A 13934-nucleotide genomic window follows, 5' to 3' on the forward strand; every position below is an offset into this window, starting at 1 on the left:
GATGTTTTTCTTTGTGCTTGGGCCGGCTGGAGACATAAGATAGTCGCGACCGCAAGCAGTGGGCGAGGACACAACGCTTGGAAACGTTGCGCGGAGGTGTGCGAGTTGGTTGGTTGGCTGCCGGACAGAAGCAAAGACGGCGTACCTGAGGCCGGGCGGCGATTGCCACGTAGTTGTATTAGAGTCGGCGGGAGTTGGCCGGCGCTGTGTATTCTCCAGCAACCTCCAGAGCTGTGGATGTGCCCGCTTCCTTGGAGAAACATTCTGTTATGGTCTTGCGAAGTGATGGTTTGACACCTTCGCAAAGTCGCCCCAGCATCAAGACACCAAATTAAGTACCCTATTTACTAAGACCGCTTAGTTAACTGTGCTTGTGATCGCTCTTGGTACAGTAAGATGGTGCAAGACGTGTGACATTATGTTTATTCGATTTCATTCGAGGCCTCTTCCAAGGCGTGTGCTCTGCTTTGCCATAATATTGATGTAATTGCAGATATGTGTTATTAAGTTTTAGTGAGTGTTGGTTTTCCTGAGTCAGTTCATTTCTCACTCTTAGTGTTGTTATCAGGTACTGTTTCTCTTAAAGGAAGCACTTGTGATTGAAATTAATTATTGTTTAGCATTGATTTTATAGGGTAATTTGCTGGTCAATCTTAAATGTTAAGATTATGAAAAGTTTTTCTGCTTCCTGTTGTCGGGTGCGATCTGTGTTTCAGTGAGCTGAGGCAGTGGGCAACCGAAGCACCGGGTTTCCCTTTAGATTACAGGTTTGGCTTATGGACGGTGGACTTCACCTGAGCTCGTGGTCCTCTTCGGTAGCATCTGCTTACAACATATTTTGATCTACTCGACGTGGGGGTGCAAACGGAACTGCGTCTTGGTTCGAAGTTGAGTATTACTTCTCTCAGTCGGTTCCACAGTTCGTGGTTACACTTCGGCCTTTTAAGCCTGGACCTTGCTTCCGTTGTTACACATTGATCATTGTAGAAAGTTGTAACTTTCTATGCCATAAAGGTTCATCTCACAGGTGGTCGCTCTGGAAGATGGACAAGTTACGTTTAATATGTGTGTGTTTTGAGTATTTCTGTAAAGCCAGGGCTCTGTGTCAACTGTTACTTTACATGTATAGTTTAGAAATGGAAATGGTTTTAAATAATGTGTCTTAACTAGTTTTGTTGACGTTATGGTTAAATTCAGCCTTAGTGATTTTTTCAATTTTTGTGGGAGATTGTGGGCTAATAATTTGTTAACCTGGTTATGATCTTATGTAATGAGTTTCTTAAATATTTCGACTGACTGGCTGTCCTTAATATTTATGGGAAATGTTTTATTAACTTATGATTCTATGTATTGAATGTCTCTTAAAAAAAAGTGGAACCTGTTAAATCGTTTTTGGGAGTTAATAAACCCATTGGAATTGAAATGTTCACTTTATTGGGTCAGCCCTTCCACCCCATTTGATTTAAAGGTAAAACGAAACAGCTGTTAAGGAGTAACGTTCCACTAAATGTGGATGGGCGGAGGCGAACTTGAAACGTTGCCCTCCCAAACGCGAGTCCAATGAGCCAACATGAATAAAAATAAAACCTTCTCAATATTATGTTCTGTTTAATCATCCACGTCACGGCTACAGAACACCTACACCTTCAACGCACAGTCCGCAGCTCGTGGCGTAGTGACTTGTCGCGCCAGTCTCTGAGAGCCCTTCCGTGGTTGCTATCGTTGTGGTTGTCTCTTCAGTCTGAAATGGTCATTCGCTGCACCATGGATCCCTTTACCTTTAGGACTTTTTCTATCTTGTTGTTCTCCATAACGAGAACCTGTACGTTGGCGAGTTTTATGGCGCAACCAGTGACACATAATGCTTCCTCCATCACAGCTGATTTCTCCACCTTTCTCAACTTGTAATGACTCTCGTATGGATGGATATTCCGCTCATTCCAACACAGACTTTTCTCCATGTACACGGTATGCGAAATATTGCCGACATTGTGAGTAGGCCTCTTTTGTCCTTTTTCGATGTGAGACACTATTCGATCTTCTTGGCCAGTTTTTAAACGGCCTCCATGCCGTGTTTGTGCAGTAAAAGACAGATTACGTCCGTCACCCTGAGAATTTCTGACAGAGGTCATTTCACTTCGCCAGGTGTGAGACATCGTGACACATCTTATGTACTTGATGTAGTATCCGTTGCTCCTCAAAACATTCTTGGTGTCACACCTCGCGTAAGAGATGCTGCGGCTCACAAATTAGTACTGCATGCGTTACGAGAGTATCAACCAGTCTTCTTTTCTAAATAGAGTGTTTTTTTGACAGTCCATGTAGTTATCGATCCAGCACATCGGTAACCGATACACGTTGTGACAAAGGTATTCACCATTCCTCGTAACTAGCACATCTAGAAACGGTATCTGATGCTCCTTTTCTATCCCCGTAGTAAATTTAGTGTTGGCATAGAGACGGTTAAATTGTCTGACGAAGTCGCCGATTTGTCTCACCACGATTCTACACGACGAAGGTGCTGTCGGCTTACCTTAGGTTTACAAGGTAGCGAGTCGAGTGCCTGTGACTCGAAATGCTGCGTGAAGAAACTGGCAACAACCGGAGGAGCTGGACAACTCATGGCGACGCGTTCCGTTCAACATGAAGCAGCACACGCCGTTAATTAATTTATAGATCTGCTTCCTGCATCTTCCGAACTTTTTCTTCTGTTGCAAGCCAAGAACTGAGGCCCAACATTTAAACGTTTACTGTCAGCTCAGTCGCTGCGTGTATCGAGACGACTGGTAAAGAGCGACAGCATTAATCACAGGAACATGCGAAATGAACTCGATCGTAAACCAATTGACAGAAGAACAAATCGCATCAATTCAAGATATGCTAAGAAAAATACACTACTGGCCACTAAAATTGCTTCACCAATAAGAAATGCAGATGATAAACGGGTATTCATTGGACAGATATATTATACTAGAACTGACATGTGATTACATTTTCACGCAATTTGGGTGCATAGATCCTGAGAAATCAGAACCCAGAACAACCACCTCTGGCCGTAATAACGGCCTTGGTAGGCCTGGGCATTGACTCAAACAGAGCTTGGATGGCGTGTACAGGTACAGCTGCCCATGCAACATCAACACGATACCACAGTTCATCAAGAGTAGTGACTGGCGTATTGTGACGAGCCAGTTGCTCGGCCACTATTGACCAGACGTTTTCAGTTGGTGAGAGATTTGGAGAACATGCTGGCCAGGGCAGCACTCGAACATTTTCTGTATCCAGAAGCGCCCGTACAGGACCTGCAACATGCGGTCGTACAGTAGCCTGCAGAAATGTAGGGTTTCGCAGGGATCGAATGAAGGGTAGAGCCACGGGTGGTAACACATCTGAAATGTAACGACCACTGTTCAACGTGTAACCAATTGCACCCCATACCATCACGCCAGGTGATACGCCAGTTTGGCGATGACGAATACACGCTTCCAATGTGCGTTCACAGCGATGTCACCATACACGGATGCAACCATCGTGATGCTGTAAACAGAACCTGGATTCATCCGAAAACATGACTTTTGCCATTCGTGCACCCAGGTTCGTCGTTGAGTACACCATCGCAGGCGCTCCTGTCTGTGATGCAGCGTCAAGGGTAACTGCAGCCATGGTCTCCGACCTGATAGTCCATGCTGATGCAAACGTCGTCGAACTGTTCGTGCAGATGGTGGTTGCCTTGCAAACGTCCCCATCTGTTGACTCAGAGATCGAGACGTGGCTGCACAATCCGCTACAGCCATGCGGATAAGATGCCTGTCATCACGACTGCTAGTGATACGAGGCCGCTGGGATCCAGCACGTGGTTCCGTATTGCGCTCCTGAACCCACCGATTCCATATTCTGCTAACAGTCATTAGATCTCGACCAACGCGAGCAGCAATGTCGCGATACGATAAACCGCAATCGCGGTAGGCTACAATCCGACCTTTATCAAAGTCGGAAACGTGATGGTACGCATTTCTCCTTCTTACACGAGGCATCACAACAACGTTTCACCAGGCAACGCTGGTCAACTGCTGTTTGTGTATGAGAAATCGGTTGGAAACTTTCCTCGTGTCAGTATATTGTAGGTGTCGCCACCGGCGCCAACCTTGTGTGAATGCTCTAAAAAGCTAATCATTTGCATATCACAGCATCTTCTTCCTGTCGGGTAAATTTCGTGTCTGTAGCACGTCATCTTCGTGGTGTAGCTATTTTAATGGCCAGTAGTGTAGATTAAGAAAGGAGTGAATGAGTATTGTTACTTTGACGTGAAAATAAATGTTAATGATCGAGGGACATGATATAAAATGTAGACTATATACACTATCTGATCAAAAGTATCCAGTTACCCATAAGTTATTAATGTGGGGTGGTTCCACCCTTCATCTCTGTGATAGCTTACTCGAAATCGCTCGTTCACATTCATCCACTGTCCTATGGTATCGCTCTTTGCACCACCTAAGGCGTCGCTTACCATTGTCTACAGTAATGTGTGACTTGTGAACAGCTGCTCGACCATTGTGACCCATTCTCTTCTACTCCCTATACACGCTGTCCTTACTACACTACTGGTAGTACATTGTAATTCATGATTCCCCTCGCTGACAGCACTCGAGCTCTTACAGCCACGCACCGCAATGCTTGATAGTCCCTGTCCATCAGTGCATGAAGTCTGCCTGCTCTTGTATTAGGTGTGGTTGTTCCGTCGCCTTTTCACTTCAGTCACGTCACCAAAAGTTGACTTCTGCATCTTTAAGAGGGTTGAAATGTTCCCGATGCTATCCGATGACTACTCCACGTTCGAAGACGCAGAGGTCTCTTTATCGGACCCTTTCTCTACTACTCCTTCTCTATTGACAACACACTGCTTCCCTCCTTTTTTTTTTTTTTTAATGTTACGATCGCTTCTTGTGAAAGCTAGTGGTCAGTTCTACATTACAAACAAGATCCGGTTACTTATGATCAGATATTGCCTATAGGATGATCGGAAATTCCTGTTACAGGCTTCGAGGACTTGTAGAGGGGAGTGAGTAGATACTATTCTGAATTGGAACTCGTGTACGAAACGTGCCGTTTCCGTGCTTCAACTGTTTGAAAACATGTTGGTAACACAACCACTTTTATAAGTAACTGATTAGGCACTATCCAGTTCGTCACATGTTTTACAATTCCACTCATTGATAGTCAAAGAAATTGCTCGTTTAATCGTTGACGGGTTCTTTTCAATGTGATGCAGTACGAACTCTTCCTAAGCGGATATGCTGCGTCTCGTTGGAGCACCATCTTCACGCCTGCTGACGGTGAAGGCACCTGTTCTCGAAGCCGATGGTGGTGAAAAGGATGTGCGATGGAGTCGGACGTTGTGGAGGGCGATCTTTATAAAGGTGAGATGAGCTCTTCCATTACCGTGAGCTTTGCCTTTCAGAAGGACCATATCGGTATAATCTGCTAAGGTGTACTCAGACATGTTGCTGTAACACTTAGACGCGTGAATGAGGCTCGGACCAGGTCAGGAAGGTATGACAGAGGTTACAGTACGCTTATTCGTCCACTGCTTGAATAGTGCTCAGCAGTGTGGGATCCGTACCAGATAGGGTTGATAGAAGAGATAGAGAAGATCCAACGGAGAGCAGCGCGCTTCGTTACAGGATCATTTAGTAATGGCGAAAGCGTTACGGAGATGATAGATAAACTCCAGTGGAAGACTCTGCAGGAGAGACGCTCAGTAGCTCGGTGTGGGCTTTTGTTGAAGTTGCTCCCTCCTACGTATATCTCGCTAAGAGACCATGAAGATAAAATCAGAGAGATTAGAGCCCACACAGAGGCATACCGACAATCCTTCTTTTCCCCATCAATACGAGACAGGAATAGAAGGGAGAACCGGTAGAGGTACTCAGGGTACCCTCCGCCACACACCGTCAGGTGGCTTGCGGAGTATATATGTAGATATAGATGTAGGTGCAGAAATGGCATCTGCCAATCTGACGTACCAACCACCAAGCCCACCCCCCGCCCCTCCCTACCCCCCGTGACTACTGTGTTGCACACCTACTGTATGCTACACAGTCGTTTCCGGTCTTGGGTTCCCATCATTCAAAATCTTATTTACTCACTCTCTTCTGAAAGTCCTAGAAGTTTGTAACAGGAATTTTCGAACGCCTTGTATAAAAAGAAGAAGTTTCGAAAGACGGAAATTTCACAACCCTGAGTACACATTCAACTGTTTTCTGTAGATATTAGTCTGGTGTGTCTTGTTTTCTTTAGGTATTCGTCTAGAGTGTGCAGAAGTGAAACGCGGACAGAAAACGGTTCAGACAGGAAGGGAAAGAAGTTTTTGAAATGTGGCGACACAGAGGAATATTGAAGGGCAGATGAAAATATCGCCTAACTAATGGATATGTACTGAATCCAACCGAGGTGTTAAGATATACGAGGGCTGTGAAGATCATGAATGTTTTATTTGCAACAGTTAGCTACACACTTATCTACATAGTCGTTGCACCGACTTAGACATTTCTCGTAGCAATTCCCTCGTCATAGAAGGGAGCCGCAATGCTTTCCACCAGTTCTCTACACCGTCTACAGCTCCTGTCCGTTACAAAATGTTATCTTCATGGGCAGTGAATCATGTGAGCAGAGATGGAAACTGAGGGAGAGCCAATTATGGGCTGTATTGTGGGTGATCGAACGCTTCCTATGTAAAATGTTATGTTTTGACGTTTGCATGGCATCAGGTGAAATCTCTCACCAGACCCCCATTCTTGTTGAGACACGATGTTTTCTAGGCATCTTTCCGTGCTCACTGTGCGTTCAGAACTGAATGACTGACATGACGCATTCGATGTTTCCAACACATGCTTCATAGGATTATCGCCGTGGTTTCTATTTTGCTCCAGAGCAGACCTTACTTTTCCCGTATATTGCACAACCTAACTAACAGAATGTATTGTTGATGGGTTACATGCTAAGAGATTAAGAAAATGCCATATTCTCATGGAAAGAGTTGTGGGGCTAAAAACAGTGTATGATGACCAAGGATGTGCTAAAGCAAGCCGCGCCGTCTGGGGAGCCTTGCCACTGTTGGCGCGGCTTGCTCAGTCGGAGGTTCGAGTCCTCCGTTGGGCGTGAGTGTGTGTCTTGTCCTTGCGTAAGTTAGTTCAAGTTAGATTAAGTAGTGTGACTAGGAACCGATGACCTCAGCAGTGTGGTCACATAGAAACTTACCACCACCGCCACTAAAGTAGGTACTAAAGCAAGCAGGTCAAATGGATGTAATCTGGAGTAGTTCTGCAGAGATGAAGAGGTTTGCACAGCATAGACTGGCGTGAAGAACTGCAATAAACCAGTCTGGGGACCGACACGACAACAACAACAACAAGAGCAACCCAACAACATTACCTCAAATCATATATCTAAGAATTATTTAATATTTTTAGTTCCTTAAGCTGTTAAATTTTCGTCTGTATTCTGTAAATCATGTAATGATTTGTGGACCGAGTAGCGAAGGTCACACATAACCCTAGCGTCATATATCATCACAAGTTTGCGTAATCAGTCACATATAAATCGCAAAGAATAAAGGTTTTTTAAATCCTACGTGGAGCGAAACGCAGCACATATGCAGCCCGTTGGTTAGAGAGGCGAATCTCCGGAATCCAATACATGTGTTCGCCTTTCCGCTGATTTTTTTCTCTCTTCTACTTTTCGCGGTCTTTTTCCCCCAGGACTCTGCCCTGCGCCGTTTAGCATCGGAGCCCGCGGCTGGCGGACGGAGGTGGGCGCGCGCGTTCCACGGCCCCAGACTGCTGGCTGGCATTCCTGCCTCCTCCGCCCCTTGCCCCGCCCGCTCTGCTTTCGTGCCACAGACCTGCCTCCCTCCCTCCTTTCCCCGCCCTCTCGCCCTTTCTACGGTTGACCGACCCCTCACATGACAGGATACCAGCTTCCGCCGGAGTTCCAGCCAAGTCACTAGCCTCTCCTGCCCACCTTACTGCTCTCAGAGACTCTTCGTATGACTGGGGTATACGTTTGGAATGCTGCGTCGCCATCTTTTGACCCTTTCTGTACTTGGGAATGGTACTTGTTGTTATCTGTTGCTTCCCGCATTGCCTTAGGAATCCATTTATCGAGTGACACGGGGGAAAAGATCAGATATCTGGGTGCTCAAATAAGTAGTCATTTCTAGCAGCAGAGTCAATAAAAAACCACGTGCAACGTTCATACCATTAGCTGCTTGATATACAAAGGTGGATTACTTCAGACTATGCAGTCATGTCGCCCCTGCATAGTTTAAATGTCTTCACTGACGTTCGTGCCAGTACGAGGTCTTATATAGTAAACACAAGGAAATGCAATATTAATGACAATAATTTTAGCTTGGAGTGTACTGAAGATAATTCAGTGACTACCCGATTTCATTGAACGCATTAGTACAGAAACTGGAAGAACTGAGTTATTCAAATTTTTCCACAGTTATATTGACAAACACAGTGTGGTTCTAATGTACATTCTTCTATAATTTTACGTGTGTTTTTGTCTTTTATCACAATAAAAATGAAACTCTTAAAAAGTTGTAATTGTTTTGTGCAGTGATTAATCCAAATCATTACAAACTCGGCCTTTTTTGGTCGATCGGCCTTATGACTGGTTTCATGTGGAGCACCACCAATTCGTCTCCTCTGCCAAACTTATCATCTCAGGGTACCTACGTCCTCATTTATTTGCTGGATATATTCCAATCTCTGTCTTCCTCTGCAGTTTTTACCGCCTACAGCTGCCTCTAACACCACAAAAGTTATCCCATGATGTCTGTGCTGATATTAAGTCGTCAACAGTTGCGGTGACTTGAATTCCAGCGCCGACTCGTCGGGACTTGAAGTGGCGCGGTCTGCTGGCAGCCAGTCTTTGCCGGGCCACATGGCGACCTCTCTTGCGATCCAGCTGTCCGTCTCCGAAGGTCATTGAGTCTGCTTGCCTTCCTTGCAGAACACCGCTCGCCGCGCCGCCTTCTTAACATTTTGGTCGGTTTCTGTGTCAGTGCCGCTGCCATTAAAATATGTTTTTACAAGTGATTGAGAGAGACTTCCTGATGATAGTGGAACCTTTTGGGGGCTGCTGAAAGAATTGACCGATGTTCTTTAGCGGGAGCTGGTTATTGTTCCGGTGCTATTTAATGCAAGCGAATTTATTTGCCAAGGAGACACGCAGTGTGGGCTGCCTTAGGTATAGAACTTTTGTTGCAGTCTTGTTCATGAATAAAAAAAAATGCCCAACAGGCCATGAAGGCCCAACGGTATCGACCAGCCGCCGTATCATTCTCAGGCCACAGGCGTCACTGGATGCGGATATGGAGGGGCATGGGGTCAGCACACCGTTCTCCAGGCCGTACGTCAGTTTCCGAGAGCGGAGCCGCTACTTCTGAATCAAGTAGTTCCTCAGTTTGCCTCACAAGGGCTGAGTGCACCCCGCTTGCCAACAGCGCTCGGCAGACCGTATGGTTACCCATCCAAGTGCTATCCCAGCCCGACAGTGCTTAACTTCGGTAATGAGATGGGATCCGGTGTTACCACTGTGGCAAGGCTGTTGGCCTTGTTCATGAATGCAGTGTTAAATTTCTCCTGATTTACGATGGTACATTCTCAAAATCATTTATCTATATACTAGTTCGGACGTTCAACTAATTCAATTATACTTTCAACTGACCTAAGTCATAGAAATCAACTGTTCGAAAATCTGTGTCATTATTAGTAGTATCAACATTTACTGTGTCTAGGATTATATTAACGATTTCCCTTACTGACGATCTTGGTATTTTAAAATGTTTGCTGTGTTCATAATTGTAATAAATAGAAATTGTTCAAAGAATGTCACCCACACTTCCTCCTAGCCCTTCCACTCAATAGTTCTGGTACAATGTCTTAACAGGTGATCCGCCGACTTGCCCCTTTTTCTTTTCAGTGTTTCCAAATATTTGTTTCCTTGCCAATTCTGCGGAGACCCTCCTCATTCCTTGCCATATCAGTCCACCTAATTTTCAACATTCTTCTGTAGTATCACAATGCTTCGTTTCAAGTCTGTTCCGGTTTCCCCACAGTCCACGTTTCACTATTATATATGCTACGATCCAAATGTCCATTTTTAGAATTTTATTCCTCAAACTAAGGCCTATATTTGATACCAGTAGACTTCTTTTGGCCAGGAATTCCCTTTTTGCCAGACCTAGTCTGCTTTTTACGTCTTCCTCGCCTCGTCCGTCATAGGTTATTTTGTTATGTTGTTAGCAGAGTCCTTAACTTCAGCTACTTCGTAATCACCAAACCTGGTGCTAAGTTTCTCGCTGTTCTCATTTGCACTGCTTCTCATTGCTTCCGTCTTTGTTCGATTTACACTTAATCTATATTCTGTACTCTGTCAACTGTTCATGGTATTCAACAGATCTTGTAATCCTTGTCGACTTTCACTGCGGATAGCAATGTCATCATCGAACCTTATCATTGATATTCTTTCACCCTGAATTTTAATTATACTCTTGACCTATCTTTCACTTCCGACATTGCTTCTTTGATTTATAGATTGAACAGTAGAGGCGAGAGACTACACCCTTTTTAATGCGTACACTTCGTTCTTAGTCTTCCACTCTTATTATTCCCTCTAGGTTCTTGTACATACTGTATATTACACGTTTTTCCTGTACCTTGCCCCTGTTTTCCTCATAATTCCGAATATCTTGCACCGTTTGGGGTTGGCGAACGCTTTTTGCAGGTGTACAAATCCTATGAACGTGTCTTGATTTTTCTCTAATCTTCTTTCCATTGTCAATCGCAACGTCAGAACTGCCTCTCCGGTGTCTTTATCTTTCCTGAAGCCAAACTGTTTGTCATCTAACAGATCCTCATCTTTCTTTTCCACTCTTCTGTATCTTATTCTGGTGAACAACTTGGTGTTAAGCTGAAAGTTGTTGGACTTTTGGCTCTAAAAATATTGTAAATTGTGTGGATGATGTTTTTCCTAAAGTCAGATGGTATATCGCCAGTTTCGTATAGTAGACACAAACGTCAGTTGTCGTTTTGTTACCGTTTCCCCGAATGATTGTAGGAATTCTGGTGGAATGTTATCCATCCCTTCTGCTTTACATGATCTTAAGTGCCCCAAAGCTCTTTTAAATTCTGGTTGTAACAGTGGATCTCGTATCTCTTCCCAGCAGAATCCTATTTGTTTTTCTGTCACGTCATTACACAAGTCTTTCCCTTCATAGAATCTTTCAATGTACTCTTTCCACCAATGCGCTTTCTCCTCTGCGTTTATCAGTGAATTTATCATCTAATATAACAAGCACTATCATAAAAACATTTCTTTAAATATGGTTACCAATTTTGAACTTTATGCTGTCCATCTTCAGATCCACCACACTGTAAAGATTTGAAGTGTGAATTGAAAATAGGGAAGTCAGAAAATAATTTAGTGAGCGAAAAAAGAAAGAAAAGAAGAACCAGTAAGAGTTAAAATATCGTAGCATTTAGCAATGTGTTGCGGTCTACGGTGCACGGAACAGTTCCGTGAAATGACAGGTGTTTACTGCTACGGATGGCTAATATGGCACAGGTGTGTCGTAGTCAGACTTGCGTAAGATGACCTACAGTGAAAGATAAAGTATGAACGAAAATGGTAAACAATTTGTATAACATTATACAAAAAGTAGCTTACAAATAAATACATCAATTCAATGGTGATAACCGCATGAGTTAAAAACATTTCAAATTAAGAGAGCCAGTGTGATAGGATGTAATCAAGGTGATCGGTCGTCGCCTCGTGGCAATGGTTGGTACCTTCAGTGACGCTGTTTCCATAGAGACATCATCAAGATGGCTGCTGGTGGTCAAAGATGTACCAGGAGGACGCCTTATATTGCTTCTTATGATGGCGTGTAGTTATCAGTATGAACCGGGAAGTATGAAGAAGTGAGCAGCGTCACCTGATGAGAAATGACTGCTTGTCAGACACACGCACTGTATATATGGTATCAGTGAGCGTGCTGTCTGTGCGTTAGGATGGGGAAGGTGCGTGAACTGAGTTCCACCGAGGACAAATTGTGGTGGCCCAGAGTCTCGGCAAGACAATTTCGGAAACTGCACGACTTTTCGGGTGTTCGAGGGCTGAAGTGATGAGCGTCTTCTTGATTCCCGGCGGGGTCAGGGATTTTCTCTGCCTCGTGATGACTGGGTGTTGTATGATGTCCTTAGGTTAGTTAGGTTTAAGTAGTTCTATGTTCTAGGGGACTGATGACCATAGATGTTATGTCCCATAGTGCTCAGAGCCATTTGAAGCCAATCCGATCATCAAAAAGAGTGTTATCTCTGACTGCAGTTAAAGCTGACATGAACACTGACATTAAAACTGTACTGACGCAATGCAGTTAGTGGCATCATTTGAACGGATTTCTTTAAAAGCTTACGTGCTCAAATAAGACGTGCAATAAAATACTGTTATCACAAGGTGCTTGAAAGGTGACATCGACGCCACAGATTATCGTTTTGTTGAAATATCGATGTACGAAGTCTTTGTCTAACAGTATCGCAAATTTTTGCCGCGAACGTAACGCAGCATTCTTCGTCCAGATCTTCTATGCATCTTGTTAGCGAAAAAGGTCTTCTGTATAAGAAACGTATACAAACAGAAGAAGATTTGAATTATATGAATATTATTGCTCGTTCTTCTGGTCCGGGTTGTAATATGATGTGAACCTGCGGCGTGGCGACACATGGTCACAACAGGAGCTTTACGAGAAAGTCCTTCTCCATTAATTAACTCGTTGCATGCAACATATAGTCGACGTCAAGAGAGGAAGGATAGCACAGTGTTCGTACAAAAACCAGAAGGTCAATCATTATAGGGATGACACTACATGGCGAAAAATAAGTCGCAGCAGAAGCAATGCCTAGAAATATAATACACTAATGAATAATTGTATATTTGAAAGTACTGAAGAACATGATTATCTGAAGCATGAGGATCATTTACAAAATCTTTTTCCATAGGTTTTATATCGCATTCGTGTTGACATAATAAAATCAGTAATCAGAATTCTGGGTATCAAAAAACTGATAAAAATTCAATAAAATCAGCTCAGAATTATCGCGGCGTCTAAAATACTTGAAATTAAATAGAAGCAGAAATATTAACAGTCTAAAAATTTTGTAGGCTCGCATGAAAAATCAGAAGTTCAGATCAATGAGACTGGTAGAAGTCCGTCACCATCTACCAACGTTATCATTAAAAATACCTAAATTCAAAATATATATGGAAATAAAAATTCCATGAACGTATGAAAAAGAAAGTTAAGGTCAATGAATCTGGTAAACATTCACTGTATAATCGACATCAACAGCAAAAATGAGGTAAAAAGCGAATATATAGAGTGATGGTCTAATAAAGGAGACAAGAAAGCAGCTATTATTTTAAATAACACCTTTAAAAAGATCGAAAAAGCTTTTTCACATTCATTTTTCGCTGTTCATTTATAAGAACTGAAGGGTTACTCTTAAGCGAACGAATATTTCAACAGCAAACCCTTAGGACCGATATGAAGAATCTCAAGGCCGTGTGTACTATCACCTTCTGAATTATTATAGGTTATGAGGGGTAGTCCGAGAACTGACCTGCTAAGCGAAACACCTGAAATGTGGTCTTTGAAACGTGTTTTGATGTGACGCCCAGTTCTCACAATCATAGCCAGCCAATATATATACAACTGAGCCAGAGTAATGTTTATTAGCATTCCCAGTAGTATGCCTCAGTTTATTGAAAGACATCTATGCGGTCGAAAAAACAACGACTTTGTCAGTATTTCTAAATAGTTTGTTGGTTCTGCCAGATAGTGTGCACATATAAATCTTTTTACA

Source organism: Schistocerca piceifrons, chromosome 5 (genome assembly GCF_021461385.2).
Source record: "Schistocerca piceifrons isolate TAMUIC-IGC-003096 chromosome 5, iqSchPice1.1, whole genome shotgun sequence".
Lineage (NCBI taxonomy): Eukaryota > Metazoa > Arthropoda > Insecta > Orthoptera > Acrididae > Schistocerca > Schistocerca piceifrons.